Source organism: Dunckerocampus dactyliophorus, chromosome 5 (assembly GCF_027744805.1).
Source record: "Dunckerocampus dactyliophorus isolate RoL2022-P2 chromosome 5, RoL_Ddac_1.1, whole genome shotgun sequence".
Classification (NCBI taxonomy): domain Eukaryota; kingdom Metazoa; phylum Chordata; class Actinopteri; order Syngnathiformes; family Syngnathidae; genus Dunckerocampus; species Dunckerocampus dactyliophorus.
Genome location: NC_072823.1, coordinates 270,993 through 281,796, shown reverse-complemented (window position 1 = coordinate 281,796; position 10,804 = coordinate 270,993).

Here is a 10,804-nt window from a genome sequence, read left to right as displayed (position 1 = left end):
AAAGTAGGAGCTGACAGCCTTGAGAGGCATCCTCCATGTGCCCCCCCTGCTTGGGTGGATTATGGATATGGTTATGGTTAGCAGCAGTCATAACATGCATTTTTCATCATGAGCCTCATCCGATGACAAGCTGCAACGCATTCAATGCAATGTCTGTTCCCCACTCTCTCTCCACTCTGCTCAGTGTTTTTTTAGCACGCACGCACACACACACACACACACACACACACACACACACACACAGCTGGACATGCACGGCTTCCTTGTGATTTTCACGGAATTGACCCAAGTCATTATACTGTCACTTCAGTTTTCCTTTTATATATGTTTTCATGTACGCAGTTATGGCCACTTAGGAGCGCGCCCGGCCACTTTAAGCAGGTGACAACACTTTTCCCTCCTAGTTTAGCATCCCACACCGCGTGGCTGCCGAAGAATCGCGTTTCAGCCTGAAAAAGAAGGCTAACGCGGAGGAGGCAGTGAGTAAGCCTGTGGTCGGCCTCGGCATGCTCGCCCTGCTGCTTCTTCATCTCATGTAGCGCCGTGGAGGACGGAGGGCACCAAAGTGAAGTGTGGAGGGCGTGCCTAGCGAGACCAATGCCAAATACCTAATAGTTGCACTGTAATCATTCCTCCCCCCCGCCCTAGTATTAGCCTCATGACTTGGTCTCCAGGGCGGCGCTTGGCGTGTTTGGCTCCAAACATCCTGAGATTCAGACTTTACGTATTTGCAAAGCAAAGCCCTGCTCGGACTTTACATATCATTTTTCAACACAAAGTGGATTCAAACTTTTTACCGCATAACAAAAAAAAAATTCAAGGATGCGGGGGCGGCTTTGATATGACACACAAAAACAATCCTACAGTATGTACTGTAGGTCGAGATAGGCCAAGCCGGGGGTGTCCAAAGTGCAGCCTGGGGGGCATTTATGTCCCGCAACATGTTTGTTATTGTTACTGTAAAGCGGCGGTAAATATTTTGGTATATAGAGGATAGAAAACCTGTTTACCACCTTCTATATACACTTTTTAATTATTAGAGCCCTCTAGACATGAAATAACACCCCTATAGTCACCTTTACACTCCTATTACCCAATATAGTAGACACAATAAGAGAATATAAGACGTTAGGCATAATAAACCTGTTTACCACCTTCTACATACATTTTTAACATTATTAGAGCCCTTTAGACATGAAATAACACCCATGTAGTCACTTTTACACTCCTATTACCCGATATAGTTGACATAATAAGAGAAAATAAGACATATTAGGCATAATAAACCTGTTTACCACCTTCTAAATACAGATTTTAACATTATTAGAGCCATCTAAACATGAACTAACACCCCTATAGTCACCTTTACACTCCTATTACCCAATATAGTAGACATAATAAGAGAAAATAAGACATGATATTGACTTACACATGTTAGCATTGGGAGAGTTCTTTCCAGTTCAGAACCATTGTTGGAGATCAGGGGGTGTGTCCCGGGGACCATTTTCAGTCACAGCCCAAGACGAAATCTCGCGATGCTTGCACGTGATGGAGCAATGCATTGTGGGTCGTGAGCGCCATTTTAGGGCAACAGTGGTTGTTTCTATGAGCGTTGTAGAGACATACACCACGTAACAAACACACAACAGAGAAAGGCCATGGACCGTACGAGACAACACCTCCCAGTTTTAGGGCTTAAAGAGAAGAGCGTGGTCATTTCAGAGGTATGTAGATGTGACGGGAGTGCTCCACGTGTACACATCTACTCCGCTTGGGTCTCGTCTGACATCCATAACACTCATTTCTGCTTCCAACAACAAAACATAAGCATTCAGAGTTAGCTAGGCGTGTTCACACAGTCAAACATAGCACACGTCACCACACACCTTATAAGGCATCCTCACCGACACTTCCACCACGTCACTGCCGCCAGCGCTTGGTTTTTGATCATTTCCTACATCAAAGTCAAGGTACGTGTTTATTGGCTCCACAGCGTTCACATTTACTTTGGTATATTCATGCAAACTGTGGTTCATTGTGTCTTATTTTCTTCTCTGATGGTTTTCTGGGTTGCTTTCTAACAAAACGAGGTAAAAGTGACATTAAATGTTCACTTGTCCATTCATTTGTCATTTGGAATCATTTTGTGCCTCATTTTCTGCATGTAACACTGGCGTTATTGTCTCTAAAACGTGTTTTGGGTGTCTTGAATGGATTCATTGGATATACATGATTTTCTTTGGGAAAATTTGCTTTGGTTAGAGTCCGTTTTGGTTTGAGCCGCACCTTCTGGAACGGATCCATGACGCTAACGAGATGGCAACAAGAGGTTGTTTCATTTGCAGTTATTGATATTAGCTTCAGTATCCAAATCGAGGCCAATCATTTTTGGTGAGTTTTTTTGCGCGGTGCGTTTAATTTAATGAAAGTATGCAGCAGGCCAACAGAAGAGCGAACTGTGGGCCGCAAATGGGGGCTGCACGTTGGACACCCCCGTTGTATGTGAACGTAAAAACGCTCACTGTTTCTACACTAATCCCCCTGAAAGACAGAGAAGATGACTGAATTGATCCATAATGCGTGTCGGAGCATGTCAAACGCATTAGCGGTGATTTTCTACCATATGGTTTTATCGTTGAACCCCCGTCTTTCTCAGGGAGCTTGTTGGGCTTTTATCGAAACCAGAGGTGCTGTTGATCCAGTTAGGCAGAAAAATAATGAGGAAGGACGTGAACTCTGAGATAACTTGCTTCGTGCTCTTTAAATCGCAGTCAGAGGCTCAGTATCGCCCGCTCTGACAATTTATGAACGCGAGGCTCCGGCTCATGCACCTGGGCGGAATTTGCGGGAAAAGTATATCCTCGCTCTGAGGGGCCGATCACGTCCATCATACATGGAGCAGATCTCTGGTCAGTGCAACCACCCAACATGAACGCTCGCAGCAAAGTGATATCCCCAGCAAAGCTGAGCCTTTTTTTCGTTTTTTTTTCCCTTCTGGTGCTGCCACTGAGCGTTGGCGATTCCTCGTTGGAACATGCGAGGCTTTTGTGTACGCAGGCACTCCTGGACCTCAGCTTCAGTGGGTTTGATGCTCGGCCAGGGACAATATCCAAGCCGTGCCAGGAGTCCAGGCTGTCTGAGAGTTACCGTAAATCCTCGGGAAGCCGCAGCCTTGCTTTTGGCCACCCCTGTGGTCCTCACAGGCGCCCTCAGGTAGCTATATGTTGAAATTATGATTTCAACATATAGCGGAGCAACATAAGAACAGAGCTCAGTGCTGGGCCTCGCTCCCTTTGGTGAATAACCACTGCGTCTGTCACTTTTCCTCAGCGTTGATTAATCTGGGATTTTATTGGATATGATCCTGATGATTAATGGTATATTATACTTAAAAAAAAAAAAAGCTTGGCCCGCTGATAAAACATCCAGGTTTTAGATATTTCCTGGCTGAACATGATATTTTGGGCTCTTTGAATGTGATAAATGCTTACTTTCTTATGCCTGATGAATCATTTCCACGGCCATAAAGCTGCTTTCAAGCAGCCAGGAATACTGCGCCGCAGTCACGTCTTGTCATTCCGTGTCAACTATGCACAGGCGGGAACTGTGTTATAAAAAAAAAGTTTGGTCAATTGATTTCTGGGCAAAAATGGAGGCGCTGCTGTCATAATGGTGTTAAAGAAAGCAGGAGCGGTGGATAAAATCACCCACCTTTTTACCAGGCTGCCGTCTATTGTGCGGTATCAGCGTGCATACTTGAAATATAACAACCTTCATACATTAAAGATGCTAAAAGCAATACATGCTAAACCACGGGTGTCTAAACGTTTTCCTCCATCGAGGGCCACATAGCGAAAAAGGAAAGGACGCCACTCTGATATTTAGCAAACACAACACGCCTTCATACGTTTTTGTTTAGTAACATTGGGCCTCATTCACGAAACGTTCTTACGCACAAATGTGTTCTTAAAGCTTTCTTGTGAAGATTTTTGGCATTCACGAAACGTGTTCTTAACTCACAGTTCTTAGATCTAAGAACAAATTCTACGAACGCTCAGGAGGACTCTTACGCACAAGCAAAGCTTGCACTTTCAATGCGCAATCGCCCTCATGATGGATTTTGCAACCTGATCCCAAAAAATGTAGTGCAAATAAAATATCCCAACAATTATTTATCGTCAAAACAAGTAAAATATACTCCATGGATAAATATATATATTCACATCCCAATTCATCAAAAAAAAAGTAGCTGGCTGGACGTGCGCTGCGCAGAGAGAGAATGTAAAGGGACCATTAGATTTATTTGCTGAAAGCCACCAATATTTGATGTCCTGCTTCAGGCTTCAGGCTTCCCTCTCTGTTCTTGCAGGTGTGCAGGATCATCAGAATAACATCGCAATGAAACGTGGTGTGTCTATTGCGCACGTAGCACCCCCAGATAACGACATGCGCCCCCAGCCACGTCTTGAGCCAGAGCACGGGGCTGCTGTATTAATTAGGCAGCGTCTAATCAAATGTAACCACAGAAAAAATACATTGTCACACACAAACTATGTATTTTGACTTTATTTTTCCATCATGATTGTGTAAATATTTTCTAGAGTTTCCGAAATGGTTTGGTTTCTGATTGATGGCCCACCTCCCGTTTCCTCCAGATCCCTCCGGTGCAGTCCAATCTTTTTTTTTAGTCTATTTTAAGTCAAAACACTTCTTTTTAACCTCTGCGGTGGTGCGTTTCTCCGTGGAAACGGCATTTATGTTTCCTGCAATGGTGCTCCATGCCGACTCTTTTTGGATGGCCTGATGACCGGTGGATACACGTGAAAATAAGGTGGTCTTGTGTTCGCTCACTCCTTGTAAAAGCACCTCTATTTCAGTAGAATTGAACGTTTTCTTCTGTTTGTTGTCCAGCTGCTCCTCAGTCTTGCCCTTGCGCGTTGCCATCTCCGCCTCCAGCTGCCTGTTGCGCACGGCACATTTTTGACCTTATATAGGAAATAATAGGCGGTGACCTATGCAAATTAGGGCTCACATGCACGGGCATCGCAGTTGGCATTCATCAACCTAAGAACACCGGTGCGAACGATTATCCCTACTTAAGAACGTGTCGTGAATGTGGCGCAGTTTCCATCCCGCGCCTTCTTAAGTACACTTCTTAAGAAGACTTTTAAGAAGATGTTCGTGAATGAAGCTCATTGACTTTATTCTTGGAATATTCGAACTTTTTTCCCAGCCCAATTTTCCAAAAATGACAGCTTAATTTTTTTTTCTTTGTTTCTCATAAAATTACCAGTTTATTCTCTGAATATTTTCTCAGAAGAATGCGACTTTTTTTCTCTTCATATCTGGACTTTATTGTCATAAAATGATAGCTGTTTTCTCCACGGCTGCTCTTGTTTTACAACTACTTCGACTTTTTTCTTGTAATCTTTCCTCTCGCGATGATGACTTTATTCACATCATATTCTGACTTTATTTTTGAAACATTACAACTTTTTCAGCAACCCAATTTTTAAAAAATTACAACTTTATCGCTGTTTTGTTTTTTTCTTTGTAATATTACGAGTATGAGACTACATTAGGTCCCCAAATTACAAACATCCGACAAGTGAACATTCGGAGATACGAACGCAAGCTGACTGGTCTATACTTTCATGTATTTTGTCAAAAATTGCAATATTTTGTCATTTGAATTTGTTGGAAAATGGCGCTCTACAGTGCTACCGTATCATCTACGCGGAGAAGAAAAGGAAGACCATACAAACTTCCATTGAAAGCTTCTTCAAACGTAGATCTGCTACTCCTGCACCGTCGTCACCAAGTGACTCGCCACCAATGCCGACACACCTTCGTCTGCACCTTTGTCGCCAATTCCTTCCACCTCAGTAGTTTCTCCTGAACTTCCTCTTTTAGTAGAGTCTATTGACGATGACGATTTGTCCTTTTTCAATATCTCCTCCTCCTCCACCACAATGACGTATGCTCGACCACTCCTCTTCAAAGGTAAATAACATTTATCATTACGTATTATTATATCATTTTTATTATTGTTTTTTTCATTAATTATCCTGGTTTAATATTACTACTGCATCCAAACTCATATTTACATACATACACATATACTGTATATGTATACACGTACATGTAGTACCTATATCATTGGTAATATTATCTTTTCCCCTACTTAAGAACAAGTCCACTTAAGAACGGTCGTCTAGAACCAATTGTGTTCGTAAGATGGGGACTTAGTGTATAGCGTCAACTTCACGCGAACTTCCTAATATTTGAACTTTCTTCTTAGATCATCTTTGTAAATATTCTTTTTTTAATATGATGACTTATTTTTAAAAAATGAGAACTTTATTTTGTTTTGTTTTGCATAGTATTGTGGATTTTTTCTTTAATATTTCAACTTTATGCTACTAAAATGTGATTATTTTTCCTCTGAATATTTTGACGTTGTTCTAGGAAAATCACAACCGTTTTAATTTTCCAACTATTTGAACTTTCTTCTTCTCATAATTATAACTTATCCATAATATTTGAACCTAATATTACAACTTTTTTCCCAACCTAATTTTAGTTTTTGTTCTGTTTGTTTCTCACAGTATTAAAACAGAATGTATTGTCAGCCAACCCAGTCCCTCAACATCCAGAGCCTTGAGGAATTCAGAGCTTTACTACTGAGGAGTTTTTTCAGATACCTCAGCCACGGTGATGGACATGTCCACGTGTGTGTCCTCAGACCCTGCTTCCTCTATGGAAGGTATCTCGGTGGGCTTGATAAGAGTCTCAAAGTATCCCTTCCACCGCCTGATTACATGCTCAGTGGAGGTCAGCAGGCCTCCATCCCCACTGTGAACAGTGTGGACCGTGCACTGCTTCCCCTTCCTGAGGTGTCGGGGGTTCTCCAGAACCTCTTTGAAGCTGACGGAAAATTGTGCTTCATGGCCTCACTGAACTCATCCCACACCCGGGTTTTTGCCTCTGCCAAAGCCATGGGCCATTTGACCTGTGTGTACCTCAGTAAGGCTCCTCCCTCTCTAAAACTTCTAACAAATGTAAATTAGGGTGGCTGGTCTCTCCCTTGGAAATAAGGTGAGAAGCACTGTCATCCGGGAGAAACTCGGAGTAGAAGCACTGCTCCTCCCCATTGAGAGGAGCCAGATGAGGTGGCTCGGGCGTCTGGTCAGGATGCGTCCCAGACGCCTCCCTGGGGAGGTGTTCAGAGCACGTTGGACCGGGAGGAGGCATCAGGGAAGACCCAGGACATGTTGGAGAGACTATGTCTCTCAACTGGCCTTGGAACGCCTCAGGATCCGCCGGGAGGAGCTGGATGAAGTCTGGGCTTCCCTGCTTAGGCTGTTGCCCCCACGACCCGACATCGGATGAGCAGAAGAAGATGGATGGATGGATGGATGGATGGATGGATAACATTTTGCCATAAAAACACAGATTTTCCACCAAACTTAGATGACCTCCATGACAAAAACAAGGTTATGAATGAAATGTGTCGTCTACTAATTACAGCGCATGGCTTTCCTCTGAAATCGATCATTTTGGTGGTCAAGGTTCATGATGCCCAACCTTTGACCTCTGTAAGAATAAAGGCCTTCGTTTTTCAAGGTATGAAAACTATGAGGTCATGAAGTCCAGCAGGGCCCCCTCTAGGAGTTCCCAGCAGGGTTCCCAGATCACACACTGAGGTCTGTCGCTGGCCCTCCATCCTTGCCCAGGCCTCTGTGGCGAGGGGGTTTTGGGAGGTGGGGGGTGTAAGTGAGTGGGTCTGAAGAGACAACACACCATAGCTGTGTGCGAGCGCACAGTGGCTCCTTTCGCTGGTTGCCATGCTGGAGCTGACCGCAGGATTGCAGTGTTGACATAAGAGCCGGTGCATAAGAGAACGGCAGACCACCGGCAGGCACCACCCGCCGGGCCCCGGGCTCGGACCCGGAGGCTCATCTTTGTTGAAAATGGCTCTGGGACCCCTTAGGCTCCCGCCGGGCTGGGCTATTTTTAGCAACAAGCCTCTTCATTCTGAAAAGCATGTTTAGCGGTGGGGGGGGCTTCAGATGAGGCCGGGGTGGCAGCGGTGTGCCCCATGCGGTCTGAGAGGTGCTCCGCTCTGGCCCTGACTCACCTGTGCTGCGAAGGACAGCCAGGAGATTGGTGGGGGGGATAAAACCAGGATTCCTGGGAGGGAAACACTGACATGGTCATTATGCTTGGGTGGGGGGGACACTTTATCACCAAAAATGGACATATTTCAAATATCTCTAGTCACATTTGATGGGCATCACCAGTTAGACTGGGGTGGGGGTGGGAGTCACAAAGTGCAAAAGGGAAAGGATGCAAATGCCCGTTCCCCAAATATTTCAACTTTCTTCTTAAAGAATCTTTTCTGGTCATAATGTGACGTTCTTTCTGGAACATTTTCACTTGATTCCCATCATTTCATAACGTTCCCCCCCCATTTTCGGAAAATGGCAGCTTTGTGTCGTTTGTTTCTGGTAACAAAATAACACATTCTTTCCTTAATCATTCAGCTTGATGCTATTTTCATCACAATATTATGAGCTTATTGTCATAACTTCAAGACATTTTTGTTCTCTTGTTGATTTTGCCATCGGTGCTCCAAGCTCTTAATATTTACACTTTATTCTCCTAAAATTACAGCTGTTTTTTTTTTCATTTCTATGTTTTTTTAATTTTTTTTTATTTTCCAACTATTTCAACTTTCTGTTTGAAAACGTTTACAAATTCCCATAATAGACTAACTCTTCACCAACCTAATTTTCCCCAAATATTACAACTTTATTTTGTTTTCTTTGCTTCTCATAATATTACAACTTAAAAAAAACATATTTCATCTTTTTGATACTAAAATGACATTATTTTATTCAAACTATTACTGTTTAATTTTTGTAAAATTGCAACTTTGTTCCCCGTTTTTTAATCTTAGTATTTTGACCTCATTCTTATAAAATGATGAGGGCTGTCGCAAATAGCGCGTTAACGGCGGTGACTCGTTTATTTCATTAATTAGTGAAATGTTTTAGCGTAATTAATGCATCACGGCAATCCACGGCTGTTATGACGACGGACGGCGGGACAGTGTAGCGTCCCGCACAGTCACACAGTGTCAGATGCTCTTTTACAACTTGATTCTTACCTGGACACATCAGGAGCAGTGCAGTTCCAACACCATACAGTACATCTCTCTAGCTCCAACGCCAGACAAACACGTCTGTGGTCTGTGGTTGCTCCATTCATTGCAACCACACTTCCTCATTGTCACAAGACCGCGAGATGCATTCACGGACACTGCGAACATCGTCTTAATTATGCGTGTATTATGTGTGATGCAAAGAAAAAATCAACTCTTAATAAGAAAGTGCAATTTGTAGCATTTAAGTATGCTCTGACATCCTAGAAAATTCACTCAATTCAACTTAAATGACGCGGTGTCTTTGAACGCAACTCCTCATTTGTCATAATAACACAGTTAAATGTCTGATTCAAAGATTCTGCTATTAAAGAAACCGTCCGTCCATCCATCCACTTTCTATGCTGCTTATCCTCACTAGGGTCACGGGGGTACGTTGGAGCCTATCCCAGCTGACTTTGGGCGAGAGGCGGGGTACAGGCTGGACTGGTGGCCAGCCGATCGCAGTTCAAGAAACCAGGGTTAGGTAAATTTGTCTCCTAACTCGATTCAAATGTTACATATTATCCTGCACTTTCATTTATCTTTCTTTGAATAAATGGGCAGATTTCAAACATAGTGTGACATGGTGATTCATGATGATTAATTGATTTGAAAACTGTGATTAATCTCATTCAAAATATTAATCATTTGACAGCCCTAAAAATTATACCTGTTTTTTTTTCATTTCTGCAGTTGTGGTCGAACACACTCCTTGGAACCAGGGTAGAGAGTGGATGGAGACACCTGGCACGGCCCAGCAAGGTGCACTTTGGTCGGTCACACCCTACAAGAGCGCCGGTGTGCTGCTCCAGAGGTGGGTAGAACCCGGATACGCAGCCGGTTCAGCCACCTGGCGTGGCCCAGCAAGGTGCACTGTAGTCAGACACATTCTCCGAGCGCCCCGGTGCGCTACCCGGTGGTCAGGGTAACCAGCATGTAGGGGGTGGAGCCACCATGGGTGGAGCCGCCATGTCCTCATGCCAAAATACCGGAGCAGGTGTCTCTTCTTCAAACGTTGGTTCATCTTTACTGAGGGTATAACTACGGTACATCTATCAGAAATCAGAAACTTTATTGTCAAAAACTAAACTAAGAACAAATAATAAAATCAAATAATAACTGCTCACATTTGGTATCACAGTTTACTGCGTGGACCTCCCGACACCGCTCCACGTGTTCTCCACGATGAGGGCGTTTCCCTGAAGCACATGAGATGTCATGAGACCAGAACCCGACCACATGTTAGCCGCATCACCGTATAAGCCGCAGGGGTTCAAAGCATAAGAAAAAAGTAGGTGCTCATGCACCGGAAATTACGGTAACTCCATGCACATGCTTTGGTTTTTCTTTGGCTTTTTGAGGACACTCCTTCAAAAATCCACCCACACAGCTGCCTTGTGCCGCAATGGCGCTCAATTCAATGGCCTGGTGAAAAACTCCAAACACCAGATCATTTTCATCACTTTTGAAAACAAGCAGGACAGGATGAGAAAACAGGACATGTCCTGGAAAAACAGGACATTTGGTCACCCTGTTGAAAGGGCACCCATAACAACACAGAGGGCTGCAGCATTGATTCCTACGACGAGACGTTAG